At 43.5% G+C, this 20,461-nt stretch overlaps 1 long non-coding RNA gene across 3 annotated transcripts in view; it reads left to right on the forward strand.

Moving 5' to 3' along the window:
* Window positions 1-20,461, forward strand: part of LOC122551997 (uncharacterized) — a 92,612-nt gene that overhangs the window by 57,603 nt on the left and 14,548 nt on the right. For 2 of the 3 annotated variants that reach the window (XR_015757523.1, XR_015757524.1), the window contains exon 2: window positions 18,257-18,393. This is a non-coding gene — a long non-coding RNA (uncharacterized LOC122551997). Of the gene's footprint in view, window positions 1-12,980; window positions 13,079-18,256; window positions 18,394-20,461 lie in introns of all 3 variants that reach the window. The other variant, XR_015757522.1, reaches the window with a different exon arrangement.

A 20,461-nucleotide genomic window follows, 5' to 3' on the forward strand; every position in this document is an offset into this window, starting at 1 on the left:
AGGCTAGGTGATTTGCCATGGGAAATGCAAGGTCGTAGGAATAGATTAGTGGGGTGGATCTGGTGGGATGCTCTTCAGAGGGTTGGTGTGAACTCGATTGTCCAAATGGCCTGCTTCCACAATGTAGGGATTCTATAAGGAGGAATTACTTCTCTCAAAGGGTCGTGAATCCATTGAATTCAATGTTCCATTGTGTGATGGATGTAGGGGCCTTCACTGAATTTAAGGAGGAGATAGACAGATTTTTAATGAGTGAAGGCTTATGGTGGTGGTGGTCGAGATGAGATCAGCCACGATCGTATTGAATGGCGGAAAAGGCAAGAGGGCTGAACTGCCTACTCCTGCCCCTAGTTTGTTTGTTTTTCTGAAGACATTTAAGGCAATATTTCATAAATCTCGACAAAGATATTGCTATTAAGAAAGAAAGACTCCCTGACCAAGTTATATGGCTGACTAAGGAAACTGAGTGTGACCTTCCTTTGCAATTGGAAGTGATGTGCAATGCTGCACAGGAAACCTCAGGAAAATGTTTGAAACTGGCAAAATGATAACAAATAACGAAGAGGAAGAAATTGGACAATGAGAGAAAACGAGCAACAAATATCAAAACAACCAGTTAAAGCTTCTACAAATATATAGAAAAAAAAAAGTGGAAGTGATCATTTGTCATTTACGCTAAGACAAAAGAGTAACTAGGTAGAGTTTGGTACTCCTTACAGATCAATAAGGTGATCTATTTGTGGAATCACAAGAGATGGGTGAGATCTGAAATGAATATTCTGTGTCAGTATTTACTGTGGAGATTTAGACATGGAAGCTAGAGAACTCAGAGAAATAAATAGTGATGTCTTGAAAAGAGTCCATATTACAGAAGAGGAGGTACTTAGAGATCTTAAAACACATAAAAGTAGATAAATACCCTGAACCTGATCAACTGTATCCCAGGACATTGTAGGAAGCTAAGGAAGGAACTTGTGGGATCCCTAGCAGATATATTTGTATCATCTCCAGAAGTGGGTGAGCTACCAGAAGATTGGATGGTGGCTAATGTCATGTCATTATTTAAGAAAGGCTGCAAGGAAACCTAGGGAACTATAAACTGGTGAACTTGGTGTCAGTGGTGGTTAGGTTGTTGGAGGGGATTCTGAGAGACAGGATCTGCATGCATTTGGAAAGGCAAGGACTGATTAGGGTTAGTCAGCTTGGCTTCGTGTGTAGGAAGTTGTGTCCCACTAACTTGGTTGAGTTTTTTGAAGAGGTGATCAAGGAAACTGATGAAGGCAGAGTGGTCTGCATTGGCTTTAGCAATGCTTTCGACAAGGTTCTGCATGGTAGACTGGTTGGTAAGGTTAGGTCACATGGGATCTAGGGAGAGCTAGCCAATGAATACAAAATTGGCTTGATGTAGGAGACGTGGTAGAGACATGTTGTTCAGACTGGAGGCCTATGACCAGTGGTGTGCAGCAACAGTGCTGGATCCATTGTTATTCATCATTCACATAAATGATTTGGATGAGAAAATAGGAGGCGAGGTTAGGGAGTTTGTGGATGACACCAAAATTGGTGGTATAGTGCACAGTGAAGGGTACAATTGGGCAAGTGGGTGGAGGAATGGCAAATGGAATTCAATTTAGAAAAATGCGAGGTGCTGCATCTTGATAAGACAACAAGGCCAGGACTTACACAGTTAGTGGTAGGGCCTGGGGGGTGTTATTGCACACAGAGACCTTGGGGTGCAGGCACATAGTTCCTTGACAGTGGTGGCACAGGTGGACAGGATGGTGAAAAAGATATATGGCATACGTGCCCTCATTGGTCAGAGCATTGAGTACAGGAGTTGGGTGTAATGTAAAGCCAAACTTGGAGGACTGTATACAGTTCTCATTGCCCCGCTATAGTAAGAATGTAACCAAACTGGAAAGTCTGCAAAAAAAGAGTTGTAAGCATATTACTGAGACTGGAGGGTGTGACTTATGAGGAGACATTGGATAGGCTGGGATTTTTGTCCCTATAGCATTTGAGCTCAGGGGTGACCCTATAGATATTTATAAAATCATGAGGGGCATAGATAGGTGAATAGGCAAGGTCTTTTCCCCAGGTTAAGGGAGTTCAGGATGAGAGGGTATAGGTTTAAGGAGAGAGGAAAAAGATTTAAAAGGGATGTTAGGGACAACCTTTTCACACAAAGAGCGTTCTGTATGTGGAGCAAATTGCCAGAGGAAGTGGTAGAGATGGGTACAATTACACCATTTAAAAGACATTTAAACAGATAGATGGCTAGGAAAGGTTTAGAGGATATAGGTCAAATGCACACAGGTGGGACTAGTTTGGGTTGGGGAACTTTGTTGGCATAGACAAGTTGGATTGAAGGGTCTGCTTCCATGCTATATGACTCTAGAAGATGAAACAAAGCAGTGATGAGATAGTGAGAGGATTCAAGAGATCATACACAATGATGAAGAAATCAAAGTGGAACAGGTGGACACATGACAAATTAAATTTAATACAGAGAAATGTAAGATGAGACATTTTGGGAAGAAGAATAAGATGTGACAATCTAAAAGGAAGCAATTTTAAATCTGCTGCAAGATCAGAAGAAAGATCTGGAGGTGCACAAATCATTGATTTTTAAAAAATTACTTCATGAGAAGTGGGCCTGACTGTCTGGGCCAGCGTATATTGCTCCTCCCTAGTTGACCCTTGAGAAGGTGGTGGACCACCTTCATAAACTGCTACAGTCCATTTGCTGTGGATAGATCCACAATGCCATTAAGGAAGGAATTCCAGGATTTTGACCCAGTGGCATTGATGAAACGGCAATAAATTTCCAAATCTAGGTGGCAAGTGGTCTGAAGGGAGTCTTGCAGATGGTGGTGTTCCCATATTCCCATCTAGATTATAGAGGTTGTGGCTTTGGAAGGTGCTGTCGAAGGAACCTTGGTGCATTACCGCAGTAAATCTTGCAGAGGAAGTGCTTCAGGGATGCTGTCAAGGTCTCACTGGTTAAGTGTGGCATTCCCACCTATACCTGGGAATCACTGGCCCAAGACCATCCAAAGTGGAGCAGGGGCACCTGGGAAGATGGCAAGAGTCTGGAGAGGTGCCGTTGGGAGAAAGTGGAAGCAGGTGAAAAAAAGCAAAGGCAGCACACAACCACACCAACATCCCACCCTCCCCTTCCTATGACCACCTTCTGCCCCAAGAGTCTGCGGAAGAAACATCAGTTTGCACAGGCACCTACGGACTCACCCTGAGAGTGGAAGAAAGTCATCCTCGTCTATGGGGAACCATCAGTGGTAATGAGTCATGGGTTAACTAACCAGTGAAACTGAGTGCCATAACAGTGCCTAACACTGCCTGAGACAGTGAAGCTCACTGGGCTTGAGTTTGTATGTGTCCGGTTGCTTCCAAATGACTGTCATTAACATCAGTTTACTAGATACATGTTGATGCTCCAGGCCACCGATGCTTTAATATACATTTCATTCATTTCTGCCTCAAGCAGGACAGAAAAGAACTTAAAGCTGCTCAGATTGCTGGATTCTCACAAGTCCAGGCCATCGTACAGGAGTATGCACATAGCCCTGTGCTGTTCCCTATCAGGAACAGTTCAAGGAAGGGCGTTCATTCACTGAGTGTGCAATTCAATGTAGGCCAACACCTGGTTTCCTGGCAGCATTCAAACTACTCGTTGAAAGTGAGGACTGCTCCTGAGGACTTTTGCCCAAAATGTTGATTCTCCTGCTCTACCGATGCTACCTCACCTGCTGTGCTTTTCCAACATCACACTCTCGCCCTCCCAGCATTCAAAATGCTGTCAGACAGCGCCTGTCTTCAGTACATACTCTGTTTCACCAAGATCATTGGGTGGCAGTTTGGCTGCGAGAGACACAGCCTCTTCCCAACTCCCTCATGATTCCCTCATCAGGTCCTCTCAGGAACAGACGTGGGATACCTTTCTAATAGTCCACGCTGAAGCCAGCAACCTGCAAAGGAAACCTAGCATTCAACTACCCAGCAGGAGTCCTTCACTATAGCCAGGACCAGTTCAAAATTACAACTCTCTTTGCCATGCCATTGCAGGCCAACATTTATGCTCCTCCCAATTGTTTCCTTCCTTTAATGATCTTCATGTTGTTACAATTGCCCTCCTCTGTCTCAATGAAAGTCTTTCTTCCTTTCTCTATTTGGATGGGCAGTGGGGCTGGTGAGCTGATTAGGATGCCTGTAGGGATCTGCAACTTGCTGGCCTTGATAAAATGAGGACTCAGGCCTCATCAGATAGTATGTTCTTGCTCCTGGTGTGAGCAGGTTTCTGGGTTAGTGTAACTTGCTGTTCTCCTGTGGTCCTCTCGCCTTTTGCTACTGCTGACTCCTACTGGCTGTGTCCAGAAAGAAGGGAGAAGGGTTTTGGAAAATGATAGACCAGTGAATGATAACTGAACTCAGCAGAAGTTTACCTGTCACCAAGTGTAAGGTAAATCTAAAGGAAGGAGGAAAGACAGAAATGATTGTTTGAAATGCTGGAGTGGCTGGCCACCATCCCTGCTGGCTACCAAGCGCTGAATTTTCTCAGTAGTGGTGGGAAGCAAGACTCCGGTCTGTTTTTGGAGTCATATCCCAGTCTTTAGTGAGTAAACTGATATAAGTTCAGCTTTTGGCAGAGGTGAACCTTAAGGGATCTAGAGATGGATTTCTTGTTCACTGACAACTGGGGTGGGGTGAGGAGGGTGTGCAGTATATCTGTGAATTAAAGAGGGTCAGGTGAAATGTGGGACTGATTCGACAACAGCAATCACAAAGGTTTTCCCGAGTGAAAAAGAGAGAGCATAGAGAGAGTGGAGTACAGAGCAAGTGGATTATAGACCGAGCGGATTACAGAACAAGTGGAGTATAGAGAGAGTGGAGTATATAGCGAGTAGCGTATAGACAGTGTGGAGCATCAAGGGAGTGGAGCATAGAGAGAGCAGGTGTAGAGAGCAAGTGGAGTGTAGAGTGAGTGGAATATAGAGGCAGCAAGAGCATAGAGTGAGTGGATTACAAAGGGAGCAGCAGCGTGGAGGAAGCATGCATATAGAGAGAGCAGAAGTATAGAAGGAGTGGCGAACATAGGGTGTGGAGCACAGAGCAAGTGGAGTGCAGAGGGAGCAGGATCTTTGAGTGAGTATTCAGAAAGAGGGAACTGGAGCCGACTGGTTGTAGGAGTATTGAGGAAGTAGTTGTTTTGAGGGTGCAGCAGAACTGAGGATGTAGGAAGCTAGAAGGTGTAGGAGTATTGAGGGAGCAGGAGCCCAGAGGAGCAGGCGCATAATGAGTGTAGAGTGTAGAGAAAGCAAAACCCTAGAAATTACAGAATCGCGGGCAGAGAAGAAACCTTGGAGGGTAAGACATGGAGAAGGTATCACAGGGACGGGGTGTTTGCAGCAACCAGGTTCCCAGAGTTAGAATGACATGGGAAGGACAGTAACACTGGGGGAGCTGAGGAAGCTGAGGGGCAGGGAGCTCTGAGAAGCAGAGAACGCCTCAGGCTGCTGCTCACTTGCTTGCTCTCAACCTGAGCTGTTGCTCACACAGTCAGTCACAAATCTGGCCCCTAAATCCCAGACACAATGGAATGTCCCTGCAGATCCAGTTTAAAAACCACAAAGACAAGCAGTTACAAGGGGTTGCAGGGAGAAGTGGTTAAAAGAAATCCCGCACAGTTTGTGCACGCTTACCACCATCTGTACAATCACATGAGCGACAGACTAATGTGTTAATAATGCAGTGGTTAAATATACTATTCAAGGAACATTTGTTGGGAAATTTTATGTCATTGTTTACAGCTGAAATCTTTACCAGCAAAAAAAGTTTGTTGCGGAGTGCATTGATATTAAACACTGAACAAATTTAGTTCACTGGTGTACACTGTCCCCTTTCCAGTCAATGGGAGCACTACATCCCTCTCAGTCAATTGTTCAGCAACAGAACTGAATTAAAGTGTAGCTGTTAATCAGATTGTTCTCTTATTTGTCAGTGTAGTGAATCAGTGAGCAGGAATTTCAGGGCGGAAAAACAAGGAGGTGAAAGATTTGTGATCTTCCCTGTGGCAATGAATGAACAGGCAGAACACCAACATTCCTTCCTCAGAGATTCAGCAGCTGTTCTTTTTGTCCCTTGAACTAAGAGTGTCAGAAACTAATCTTTCACCAGTAGCTTTTCCTTTCGTACTTCTGTTTAAATAGCACACATTTTCTTTTGCATCCTGCTAAGAGGCAACTGTTTAATTTCTTGATTTAATAATGCAGGCACTGGGGTAAAGTCCATGGTGCAAAGCACAAGTTGGGTTGAAAACATGAAACGAGGTGAGGCAAGTAGAGAAATAATGAATGGTTGAGAACAATGGATGGATTTTGCCATCCTAACACAGAGTAAACCTGAATCAGGAAAATAGTTGAATTGAATTGAATTGAATTGAATTTATTGTCAAGTGTACCAAGGCACAGTGAAAAGCTTTATCTTGCGAGCAGTACAAGCAGATCACAGAGTTAAATAGCATAGATACGTAAGTAATAGGTAAACAGCGGCAAAAACAAAAACACAGGTACAGGCGAATGTTCAGAGTTTGTGAGTCCATTCAGTATTCTAACAACAGTAGAGTAGAAACTGTTTCAAGAGCGGCTGGCGCATGTGTTCAGGCTTCTGCACCTTCTCCCCGATGGTAGAGGTAGTAGAAAAGCATTGCCAGGTTGGGAAAATCTTTGAGAATGCTGCCGGCCTTTCCTTGGCAGCGGGCCTGATAGATGGATTACTGAACTTCTTAACCTGACACATTATTTCTTCTGGCCTCTACTTTGGCCAGCAATGAGGAGTGGGAGTTAGGGAAGATGGCAGATTGTGATCTGAAAGGCAGGGAAACAGACATTGAGGCTGAAAACAGTAGGAATCATGTTTCATCTCAATTCTCAATATTGGGAGTTTGAAATGCTTGTAGCTAGAAAGAGGTTGAGGCAAGTTTATAGAAGAAGAGGAAAACAATGAGCAGATTATCAGAAACTGTTCTTTGAGATATCTCGTGCACAATTACAAATCATCTGAGGAACCCTGGGCAGTGTCTTACAGAGGATAATTTTTGAGAGCCTGAGCGATACTTTTCCTCATTGCTTCCTAGTCATGTACACATTCATCTTAAAGAGATACCGGTGAGAGTACATTTGTATCCTTTCAAAATCATTTTTTTTTCATGGCATATATCTTCCACCTCAAGTTCTTAATCATCACCATACCTCTCCCACTTCTGCTCCTTTTCTGTGTTTATAGAGTCATGCAGGAAACAGGCCCTTCGGCCCAACCAGTCCATGCCAACCATAATCCCGAATTAAACTAGTCCCACCTGGCTGCACTCGGCCCATATACTTCCAAACTTTTCCTATTCATGTACTTATCTAAATATATTTTAAATGTTGTAACTGTACCCGCATCCACCACTTCCTCTGGCAGTTCATTCCATACATAAACTACTCTCTCTGTAAAAAAGTTGCCCCTTGTGTCCTTCTTAAATCTTTCTCCTCTCACTTTAGAAAGTATGCCCCGAGTCTTGAAACTCCCCTATCCTAGGGAAAAGACAACTGTCATTCATCTTATCTATATCCCTCGTGATTTTATAAACCTCTATAAGATTACCCCTCAACCTCCTACTCTCCAGTGAAAAAAGCCCCAGCCTATCTAGCCTCTCCTTATAATTCAAACCCTCCATTCCCAGCAACGTCCTGATAAATCTCTTCTGAACTCTCTCCAGCTTAATAATATCCTTCCTACCCAAAAATGTGCCCTTGTGTTTTTTTTAAATACTTATTGTGAAGTGTTTTAAATATTTAATGAACAGGGCAGCCATGTTCATACCATGGTATTTACTGAAGAAGAGACATATCAGACTTGAAACATTAACTCTGGCTTTATCTCTCTACAGAAGCTACCGGACCTGCTGAGTTCCTCCAGGACTTATTGTTTTTATTTCAGGTCCATGAATTCATTATAAATGTGGTGAATATTTTGTTCACAGAAACAATAAATTAAATACGATATATTTTAATGTTTATTCGAAGCAAGTTACCAAGTTGCATTTACTCTATGGTTAGAAGTCTCCTTTTCATTTTCAATCTATGGAATTCAATACTTGACCTTCACTGACTATCTATTTTAAACGTCTGTGTGGAAGAAACTTCAAACACAAAGAAGGGAGCTTGCAACTTCCAAACTCACGAAAGATGCCTGAAGTACACTTTTTAATGCACACCACAGTAAAAGATTCCTTCTGTAAAGCTGCAGGATAGCATTATGTTAGAATTCGGATCACACCCACGCAGTACTCCATCCTTACATGTAAGTAATTTGTTTTGCTCAACAGTTTGTGCTTCAATTAAATTGGACTGATCTGTGGAAGATTACTGAATGATTTGTCCCCTTTGATTTAGATTTCAAAAGAAATAAATGGTGGAATGGCACACAAATAGAGGTGGAAAAGGTCAAAATTTGCTGCATAATACAACAAGCAGCATCAGTCAAAGTGTTTAATGCTTCATAAGAGACAACGGGAGCAGAAGTTGCCTTTTTCCTTGTGAAGGATCACAGGATGGCACGGTGGCTCAGTGGTTAGCACTGCTGCCTCACAGCTTCATAGACCCAGGTTTGGTTCCTGCCCTGGCCGACTAGCTGTGTGGAGCTTGCGCATTCTGCCTGTGTCTGCGTGGGTTTCTGGTTTCCTCCCACAGTCCAAAGATATGCAAGTTAGGTAGATTGGCCATGCTAAGTTGACTAGAGTGTGTAGGCTTGGTGTGGTTAGTGATGGGGAATACAGGAAAGGGTCTGGGTGGACTCGATGGGCTGAATGGCCTGCTTCCACACCATAGGGATTCTACAAAGATATTTGTGGGTGCAGCCAAGTGGTGGAGAGAAGACATGGAACAGTTGAAGGTAAGATGCTAATCAAAGATAACGGAATGGGATTTCAAAAGAGAAGTTCAATAGAATGGTAAGAGGCAAGAGTGAAGGTTAAACTGGAGAGGGCTGCAGTATTGCTCAGAGGAATTGTGCATCAGGGTAACAAAACAAAGTGCAGGATACAATGTTACAGCTGCTGATAAGGTGCACAGAGAGGTGAACATTAACATTTAAGTGCTCCATTCAGAAGTCTGATAACAATGGTGAAGTAGGTGTTCTTGAATCTCTTCGCATGTTTATTCAAACTTTTATATCTTCTGCCTAATGGAAGAGGGTGGAAGAGAGTATAATTGGGATGGGAGGGGTCTTTGATTTTGTGGATTGCTTTCCCAATGCAGCCAATGGATGGAAGGCTAGTTTGCAAATGGATGGGGCTGTGTTCACAACTCTGTCATTTCTTGTAGTCTGGGGAAGAGCTGTTACCATACCAAGCTGTGGCGCATCCAGATAGGATGCTTTCTATGGTCCATCTATAAAAAATTGTAAGAGTCTTTATGGACATGCTGAATTTCTTTAGCCTCTCGAGGAAGCAGAGATGTTGTTGTGCTTTCTTGACCATAGTGTCATCGCAGGTGGACCAGGACAGATTGTTGGTGATCATCACTCCCACAAACTTGGTGCTCTCGATCATCTCCACCTCAGCTCCATTGATGCAAACAAGCCTAGACCTCGGCTCTGCTTCCTAAAGTCAATGACCACCTCCTTCAATTTGCTGATGTTGATGGATTGAAGATTAGAGTGGTGCTGGAAAAGCCAGTAGGTCAGGCAGCATCCGAGGAGCAGAAAAATTGACTTTTCGGGCAAAAGCCCTTCATCAGGTTCCTCTATGTTCTTCTTGTACTCTGTCTTGTCATTGTTTGAGATCCGAACTACAATGCTGGTGTCATCAGCAAATGTGGAAATGGAGTTGGTGTGGAATTTGGCCACATCATTGCGTGTGTATAAATAGTACATTAGGGGGCTGAGTATTCAACTTTGCCGGGCACCGGTGTTGAGGGTTATTGTTGGAGGTGGAAGCATTGTCACCCCTCTTTACTGATTGTGGTCTGTTAGTCAAGAAGTCCAAAATCCAATTATAGAAGGGGCAGCAGAGATCTAGGTCTTGGAGTTTGGAGATAAGTTTGGTTGGAATTATGGTGTTGAAGGCAGAACTGCAGTCAATAATTAGGACCCTGGTGTAGGTAATCCATGTTGTCCAGATGTTCCAGGGATGAATGTAGGGCCAGGGAGATGGCATCTGCTGTGTACCAGTTACACCGGTAGGTGAATTGCAAGGGATCAAGGCAGTCTGGGAGGCTAGAGTTGATGTGAGCCACAATGAATCTCTCGAAGTACTTCATAATTATGGATGTCAAATCTGAGAATTGGCAACTGGCCTGTGAGAATAGAATTCATCTGTGTTGTAATAATACTGTTGAGCTAACTCTTCAGATGAGATGTGACCACCATGTTGCCTGAGCTAGCTGGCATCTTGCCTGACCCTGAACAACAGGGGAAGTCATGAGTCAACTGTGAAAATATGATAAGATCAAAAAAATTAGATTCTGGATGTCAAGACAAAACTAGTCCAATTAACCACCCCATGGCTTTAGTGGCAAGGTGAGAAAACTCATTGGTGAGCAGCAAAAGTCCCATTGCCTGTGTAACCATTTTATCATTATCTAATCTCACTTTATTGAATGCAGCTTGTTATTTTCCCAAACAGCGGAGAGAAACTAGATTCTGACTATTCCCTGAGTGTAAGTCAGAGCGAGTACCTGGTGGCTTCACCTGGCTGTTTGCCCCTCTATGTCTCAATGTTGACCAGCATCTCAGGCGTGTTCCATGGGCAATGACTATCTCTCAATCTCTCCATTTGGCCATGAGGTTTAGCAGCAGCTTCACCACATCATCATGGCATGTCTCCAACTTACTTAGAATACAGTTCATCATCTCAATGCTTTGAAGATTACCAACATTTTCATTGCAATGCCAAGATCAGATCACTTTTTAAAAATTCCTTCATGACCTGAGGATGTCACTGGCTAGGCCAACATTTATTGCCCATCCTTGGTTGCTGTTGGAACTGGATGGCTTGTTGGGCCATTTCAGAGAGCAGCTGAAAATCAATCATATTACTGCAGATCTGGAGTTACATGTGGCAAATTTCCTTCCCTGAAGGATATTAATGAGCTGGATGGGTTTTTACAACAATTGACAGTAGACCAGTTTTTTTATTTCAGACTTTCATTGATTCAAATTTCACCATCTGCCATGGGATTTGAATTGCAGTAGTCAGGCACCTGAACAGTATAGAGAAAATGAGGTCTGCAGATGCTGGAGATCAGAGATGGAAATGTGTTGCTGGAAAAGCGCAGCAGGTCAGGCAGCATCTAGGGAACAGGAGAATCGACGTTTCGGGCATTAGCCCTTCTTCAGGAACCTGAACAGTATAACTTGATAACATCTGAAATCATAGAATTGTGCATGCAAATCACATGCAGTATCTAACCAGGTCGAATACAAATTCTGGCCACAAATAACCTTGACCATATCACTGGTCATTGTGGATTGATCATAATCATCTCTGTAATGCAGAGGTAACCTTCCAAATATCAGCTCCCCAATCCATGCAGTGTGAGTTGTAGTCAGATGAGTTTGTGGACTGTGAACTGCCACCATAGAGTCATAAAGACGTACAACATAGAAACAGACCCTTTGGTCCAACTCATCCATGCTGACCAGAAACCCTAACTTAATCTGAGCTTTGTCTCCAGCGGGCTATTTGTACCTGATACAGCAATGCATATGTTCACTTCTGAATGGGATGTGGGAGTGGGAGAGTAGGAAATTTGTTTGGTTTTACTTTGAACTTTGAGCAAACCTGTGAAGATAGCTGTCTCAACCAGTGTTCCTGAGAAGGGAAGGATATAGCAAACTGGCTTACCTTGGAGTAAAGAGATAGTGTTAATCCCAGACCAGAAGTGTCAGGATAAAATCCTGAAAAGGTTACCTAAAGCTGAGTATATTTAAGCTCAGGTCTAAAAGCTCCAGGAAGACATTTTCTGCAGTTCCAGTCCATAAGCTAAAGTAACTAACAATTTAAACCTATCTAAGTGTTAGAAACAGAGGCACTGGTGTGAGTATTATACAAGAGGTACTTTTGGGTATTACTCAAGGTCTGTTTATGGGTACTGTACTAGATGTATGCTTGGGAACTGTACAAGAGCTACTGTTTTACTTTTCAATTTATAAAGGAGTGTTTTCAGATGAATAGAATTACATTTTTTACGCAGTGTGCGTAAAAATCTTGAACTTAGGCAGAACATTTGGTTTATTCTATCTTAACTTCATTTATTTAGTTAATAAATATATATTTTATTGTTCCAGCAAAATCTACAGCAATGTGTTCTGTTTCAGCGAGAGACAACTTTGTTAAAGTTGAAACAAAACAAAACACTACATCTTAGATCAGGAAAATGCAATACAAATGTACGTCCGCCTATTTCCATTTACAGACACTCTTGACTCAAAGCCGCTATGTCATTATTCATGTCGCATCCAGATCCAGAAAGAGGCAGTTGATTCGCCAGGACATTGGAGGTAGGCGGGTGGAATGCAGGCAAAAATATGGAAAACCAAAAATGCTGTTTTGGGAAACTAGAATTTAACCCAGTTGTGTGTGGGAGGCCCTTGAGGCACAGGTGGATCTGAAGTTTAGATTTGTGAAATGGAAATTAAGTGCCATTTGGATTGAATTGAATGCTGAGAGCCTGGATTTCTTGGGTATCCCAGAGCTTGCCAAGAGAAATGAGGCCAGAGCACAGCAGGAATGGAAATAGGGGCAGACAGGTTGATAGCCCAAAAAAAGGCTTTACATGTTGTGATATGAGAGCTCCTTTTTGCTCAAGTTTAGCTCTTGGACCTTATTCTGCGAGTATGTTCCTAGGGCTCATTTCCAATACCTTGGAGGTCTTTTGCTGATACTTTCTTTTATTTGCTTCTTGATCTGTGCTTTCCAGTTGTTAACCTTAAGTTGGAGCTTCGGTGAGGAGCAAAGGGAACATCATCATCATTGATGGTCCTTCGCAGGCAAGGATGACTCTCTTCCAATGTCAGGGTGAGTTCATACGTGGCTGTACAGACCAATATGGCTACTGCAGGCTTTGTTACACTTGGGATAGAAGGTGGTCACGTAAGGGATGGATGGGACGTTGTTGTGGCAGCGCGCTCCTTTAGCTGTTTTTGCCTGGCCTCCACCTTTTCCCAACGGCAAGCTTCAAGATGTTCTATGCCTTTCCGGATGCTCTTCCTCCACTTTGGACAATCTTGGGCCAGTGATTCCCAGGTGTCTGTAGGAATGCTGCACTTTGCCAGTGGGGCCTTGAGGGTAGCCCTGAAGCTTTTCCTCGGTCCCCCTGGGGCTTACCTGCTGTTTCGAAGCTGGGAGTAGAGCACCCTCTTGGGGAGTCTTGTGTCGGTAATGCAGACAACGTGCCCAGCCCATCGTAGCCAATGAAGTGCCTTGATTCTGAGGATGTTAGCCTGATCGAGGATGCTGGTGTTGGCGGGTCTTCCTTCCCAACTAATTCACATGATCTTGTACAGGCAGCATTGACAGTACAGTTCCAGTGCCTTGAGGTGTCCACTATAGACAGTCCACATTTCAGAGTCATATCAGAGGATGGGATCCACCACAGGTCTGTAAACCATGAGTTTGCTGTCGGATCTGATGTTGTTGCCCTCACACAGCCTTTTCCACTGAAGGCTGTGCTAACACACTGGAAGTGGTGGTGGATCTCTTTATTAATAATTGCTTTGGTTGACAGGACACTCCCGAGGATACTGGAAGTGGCCAATGTTCTCTAAGCCTGCCCTGTGGACCTTGATGATCGGGGGTTCGCTCCGCAATGCCAGGCCAGTTTGGTGGCGGACCTTTGTCTTGCGGAAGGGAAGACCATCAGCAGCACTGCCCACAGCCTTCTCGTAAACCATTGCCCTGTTCCACTGGATGGAGAGGGAGAACAGAGACCTTCACATTTGCAAGATGCCTCCCCAACAGTCAGCACATTAGAATTCCAGACATAGGAACTAGGAGCAGGTGTAGGCTATTTGGCTCTATGAACATGCTCCACCATTCAATAGGATCATGGCTCATCATCTATCTCAATGCCATATTCCCATTTTTTTTAGATTAGATTACTTACAGTGTGAAAACAGGCCCTTCAGTCCAACAAGTCCACACCGACCCGGGAAAGCACACTCACCCAGACCCATTCCCCTATGTTTACCTCTGCACCTAACACTACGGGCAATTTAGCATGGCCAATTCAACTGACCTGCACATCTTTGGATTGTGGGAGGAAACCGGAGCACCCGGAGGAAACCCACGCAGACACGGGGAGAATGTGCAAACTCCACACAGTCAGTTGCCTGAAGCGGGAATTGAACATGGGTCTCTGGCGCTATGAGGCAGCAGTGCTAACCACTGTGCCACCGTGCTGCCCATTTTCTCCCCATAGCCCCTGGACGCCTTAAAATCTAAAATATTATCCACCTCTTGCTTGACTATAATCAGGTGACTTCTTCAGCCTTCAGCCTTCTGTAGCAGAGAATTCCGCAGGTTCTTAACCCTTTGAATGAAAAGACTTCATTTTAGTCCAACAGGGTCTACCTTGTACGCTGAGACTGAGTTCCCGGTTCTAGATGCACCAGGGAGGGGAAAACATCCTTCCTGCATCGAGACATTCCAGTCCTGTTAGAATTTTGGGTTTCGTTCAGATCCTCTTTCATGCCTTTTAAACACTAGTGAATTCAGAGCCAGTCAAATCAATCTCTCCTTATGGGACAGTCCCGCCATTCCCAGTAGTGAACCATTGCTGCGTCCCCTCCACAGCAAGTACTGTGGCTGAGAAACGGCGTTTCAAGAAGCTCAGAGTTTCCCAGCAAGTAGATGTTGATGAGTCCAGTCTTCTTGAAAAGACTGCCGTCCAATTCATGTGAGCGGGCAAGCATTGACAGTGACGGTCCAGGATGCTGAGCCTCTGCATCTTTTCACTCTGATTCCTGTCAGGGATATTCCTGGTGACACACTCTCAGTCCACTTCACTACTGATGTGGCCAGTCAGAATGAGAGAGCTCTTGGGCTTGCTTCGATGTTGGCTTTTAAGTGTAGAGAGTCGCTGATTGCATGTATCGGACAAACAGTGTGGCCTCAGGTCAACCACCGCTAACCACCAATGACAGGGAGGCTACTCTGTTACTAACAATGAAAACAGAAAATGTTGGGAATACTCAACAGCTTCGGTGGAAGACGAACAGAGTTAACATTTCTGTGCAATGACTTTTGACCATCTATTAACATCCAGTTGGAATGCGAACAGTGCAAGATTATGTCTCTACAAATTGTCCCAAAAATTAATGCCAAGATGTCTTCAGCCTGCACCAGTCAAATCTCTGGCAGATCCAATCAGTCAGGATGACACATTGGAGATAAGAGGAAGAGGTACAACAGAAGCTATCTAAACACAAAAATGCTGAAAAATGCATTTTGGGTTCCTGCCAAGATCTGGGGGTATGCTGTAATATGCACCAGCCAGTATTTACAGTCACAGAGTCATAGAGTCATACAGCATGGATACAGACCCTTCGGTCCAACTCATCTATGCCGACCAGATATCCTAAATTAATCTAGTCCCATTTGCCAACATTTGGCCCATATCCCTCTAAACCCTTCCTGTTCATATGCCCATCCAGATGCCTTTTAAATGTTGTCAGTGTACCAGCCTCCACCACTTCCTCTGGCAGCTCATTCCATACATGCACCACCCTCTATGTGAGAAAGCTTTCCATTAGGTCCCTTTAAATCTTTCCCCTCTCACCTTAAAACAATGCCCTCTATTTTTGGACTCCATTACCCTGGGAGAAAGATCTTAGCTATTCACCGTATCCATGCCCCTCATGATTTTGTAAACATCTATAAGGTCACCCCTCAGGCTTCAACAGTTCAGAGAATAAAGCCCCAGCCTGTGTTAACCTCTTCCTATAGCTGAAACCCTCCAATCATTTCCTGAATGATCAGGTCTCCTGCAGCCAGCACATTCCATTGAAGCAAAGACTTCAGGAGGAAGGAGAGGAGGTGGAGCTCAAAATGAAAAATTATGCCTGCAACTGCAAATCTAGCTTAACAGGACCCCTCTTCATGTATTTATAGAAGTAGTCCTCTTCCTGCCTGTGACAGCATCCACTCTTCTGCTCAAAGGTGTGGTTCAACATTGGAACTTAATAGGGGAGGCAGTGAGATCAAAAGAACAGTGGTGACCCTTACTCCCTGTGCCATCATTCTCAGACAAGAGAATGAAAATCGAAGCCAATGTCTTGGCAATCATTAGGCCAAATACTTGCTTGTTATGTGGCCAGACAAAATTTCACATCAATAAAGTAGTTGATGTATTTTCCTTCAAGAATTAAAGATGTTATATTCAGTTAAATCTGCCTGGAACTATTCACTGTGCAATTTTTAATGAGGAATTATGAGGAGGGGTTAAAGAGGGTCAGTAACCTCCTGAGTCAACATTCCATGACTGCATTCTTCTTCACATATCTGGTATCAATTCTGAACAAAACAGAATTTGAGTCCTGTGTGGCAACTCTCAGTCCTTCCAGAAATAACCTGAGTCTAATGAAGAAAGTCCAGGGTTTTGCAACCATGCCATTGTAGCTTAACTGATGTTGGTAACAGGTTCATAAGCTTGTTTCCCTCACACTTGAGCAGAAGATTGTTAAAGATGATCATTGGCGGGTCAAAGGCTTCTGCGCTTGTTTGCAGTGCATTTCGCCACTTGTGGAATGTGTGACATCGTCAAAGCAGCCAATATCCTGTGATAGTGCCCTACAAACCCAAACTATGAAAGGACTTGCATGTGGTTTTTGCATGATCCTGATGCTTTTGCATAGGCCATGATAGGACATGTTTCAAAATGTGTTCACATTTTGCGGGCATCGCTGGCTAGCCAGCATTTACTGCCCATTCCAAACTTCCCAAACTAACCCTGCCTCATAATTCCTCAGTAAAATTTGCACAACGTGAATAGTTCCAGGCAGATTTAACTGAATATAACATCTTTAATTCCTGAAAAGTCAACCACATTGATTGATTGATTGATTGATTAAATTTATTGTCACGTGTACATAAGAGGAACCTCCATTTTCCATCATTCGCTTATCTGAATTTCGGATTATCCGGCAAGATCACAAGATCCCGATGCTTGGCTAAACTGTGTTATTTGGCATTCGATTATCCCAACATTCGATTATCCGACAAAATGCTCCTCATCCATGTCATTCGGATAATTGAGGTTCCTCTGTACAATGAAAAGCTTTGTTTGCGAGCAGTACAGACAGGTCATAGTAAGCAAGGACATACAGATCATAGAGTGAAATAAATCTTGGACAGAGTAAAGCATACAGGTTGCACTGTACAGCATATGGGCAAGGCAAGATCAACATGAACAAGATCAGCATTATTTGAGGTTAGAGAGTCCATTCATCACTCTAATAACAGCAGGGAAGAAGTTGTTCTTGAACCTGCTGGTGCATGTGTTCAAGCTTCTGTATCTTCTCCCTGATGGAAGAGATTATTGGAGAGCATTACGGTTGGGTGGGGTAGGGGGGTGGGGTGAGATTGGTCTTTGATGATGTTGGCAGCCTTTCTGCAACAATGAGACATGTAAATGGAGTCCATGGATGGGAGGTTGGCTGTGGGTCTGGCAGCGTCCTTCCTTAAAGACATTTGTGAAGAAGATTTGTGGGCGGCACAGTGGCACAGTGGTTAGCACTGCTGCCTCACAGCACCAGAGACCCAGGTTCAATTCCCGCCTCAGGCGACTCTCTGTGTGGAGTTTGCACATTCTCCCCGTGTCTGCATGGGTTTCCTCCGGGTGCTCCGGTTTCCTCCCACAGTCCAAAAATGTGCAGGTTAGGTGAATTGGCCGTGCTAAATTGCCCGTAGTGTTAGATGAAGGGGTAAATGAAGGGGTAAATGGGTGGGTTATGCTTCGGCGGGTCGGTGTGGACTTGTTGGGCCGAAGGGCCTGTTTCCACACTGTAAGTAATCTAATCTAAGATAGGAATTTTTTCAACAATCAACAGTTAGTCATCATTAGACAAGACTATTAGAACCTGGCAGGGCATAGACCTTTAAATTCTAGAATGGGACAGCAATGCATAAATATGCATCTGAAATTTCTCTCTGTTATTTAAATTTTCTATTACTCATATGTTCACTATTATCTTGCAGCACGATTTCAAACTCAAAGGTTGTGTATCCAATACTCAAAAACACGGCAAAGCTGAAGTGTTGAAGACTTGTGAAGATGTGGTCGCTTCTTCGCCAGCACTGTTGAATGTTTCAAAATAAATGCCTTGACAGCAAAGGTAAACTGTGCACCAGAGACTAGTCATCCCATATTTATGGTACATCAAAGGTTAAAATCAATTACAAATCTGAAAATTAATTAGAAAAATATTTTGTTCTTGAGAGTATGGTATCTTGGCTCAGCTTTTGTTTTTGATTATTTGCCCTCACTCATTGTTCTGTCTTCAAGTCTAAATTAGATAGATATATTCTGCTATTTACAACTTATGACCCTTGGCTCAAAGAAGCATTTAGTTTCAAATGTGCGCCAGTCAGACTAACACATGTTTCTAAATCATATTTTAAATGAATCTACTTCAAGAAATTCAAGTCTTTCAATGCAGTGGCCACACTACCAATGCACTGAAGCCCAGTGACATTTCTGCAGTTACAATTGGCATATTTCTGTATAACCAGCATTGAATGTTTGAACACATTTTCTAGATGCTGTGATAAAATGCAAATTTTCTCCCTGTTTCAGGCCAAGAAGAGAAAAGAGTAATATAATTTCTTCAAGTTTACTTCTAACCCCTGGCAGACATCTGCGTGACACTCATTAGAATGAAAGATATGACAGGCAATGGAGACAGACTACACTGCTGTGTAGAAATGACACAGCACAGCAGCTTCCAAATGCAGCATACAAGTTATAAACGAGGAACATTGAGGCTTTGGGTTTATGTAATACAATGTCGCAATTCTGAAAAACAATCATATGAAATTCATTTGCGTTGAATGCCTTTATCCATATGGAGGAATTTCATATCATTTCATTCAGAATGGGGACGCTAACATTGTGAAATGTCCTGAGGGGTGGGAGTAGTGCAGACAGGGACCAAGTTGTACTGTCTGCGGCCGTCGCACGAGGAATGTGAGATTTTAATTCCTGCTTCCGGGGATGCGGCAGAAGCAGACAGGATCAAAGAGATCACCACCAAAGATCCAAACCTACAAGAAGGAAGAAGAGAAATTAAAGGGAGAATCATTGCTCCAACATTCCCATACATCTGCTGCTATCTGATTTCCCACTGACTTTGACAAGTCTCACAAAATAAAATGATATGAAACCGACTGAGTGCCAGGAAAGTAGTGCAGAATAGTTTGTCTACAGACTGGAGGAGCTTATATAACAAGGGGTCCCTGGAGATCAGTGTGAGAACCACTGCTTTTCTTGACTGATATTGATGACCCAGAATTGGGTATGAAGGGAGCAATTGAAAAACTTTAAAAGAAGCATTGATAAGTTAAATAGCAAAGATTTTTTTCTCTAGGGTGGTGGAGTTCAAAACTAGAGGGCACATTTTTAAAGTAAGAAGAGAAACATTACAAATATATTAAGGACAAAAGGGTAACTAGGGAGAGAATAGGACCCCTCAAAGATCAGCAAGGCGGCCTTAGTGTAGAGCCGCAGAAAATGGGGGAGATACTAAACGAGTATTTGGCATCAGTATTTACTGTGGAAAAGGACATGGAAGATACAGACTGTAGGGAAATAGATGGTGATGTCTTGAAAAATGTCCATATTACAAAGGAGGATGTGCTGGATGTCTTGAAACACATAAAAGTGGATATATCCCCACGACCTGATCAGGTGCACCCTAGAACTCTGTGGGAAACTAGGGAAGTGATTGCTGGGCCTCTTGCTGAGATATTTGTATCATCGATAGTCACAGATGAGGTGCTGGAAGACTGGAGGTTGGCATATGTGGTTCCATTATTTAAGAAAGGTGGTAAGGCCAAGCCAGGGAACTATAGACCAGTGAGCCTGACATCGGTAGTGGGCAGGTTGTTGGAGGGAATCCTGAGGGACAGGATGTACATGTATTTGGAAAGGCAAGGACTGATTAGGGATAGGCAATGTAGCTTTGTGTCTGGGAAATCATGTCTCACAGTGTTGATTGAGTTTTTTGAAGAAGTAACAAAGAAGATTGATGAGGGCAGAGTAGTAGATGTGATCTATATGGACTTCAGTAAGGCGTTCAACATGGTTTCCCATGGGAGACTGGTTAGCAAGGTTAGATCGCACGGAATACAGGGAGAACTAGTCATTTGGATACAGAGCTGGCTCAAAGGAAGAAGATAGAGAGT

This window comes from Chiloscyllium plagiosum, unplaced genomic scaffold, assembly GCF_037043375.1.
Source record: "Chiloscyllium plagiosum isolate Xiang-an unplaced genomic scaffold, Cpla_swu_hap1 HiC_scaffold_7, whole genome shotgun sequence".
Taxonomy (NCBI): domain Eukaryota; kingdom Metazoa; phylum Chordata; class Chondrichthyes; order Orectolobiformes; family Hemiscylliidae; genus Chiloscyllium; species Chiloscyllium plagiosum.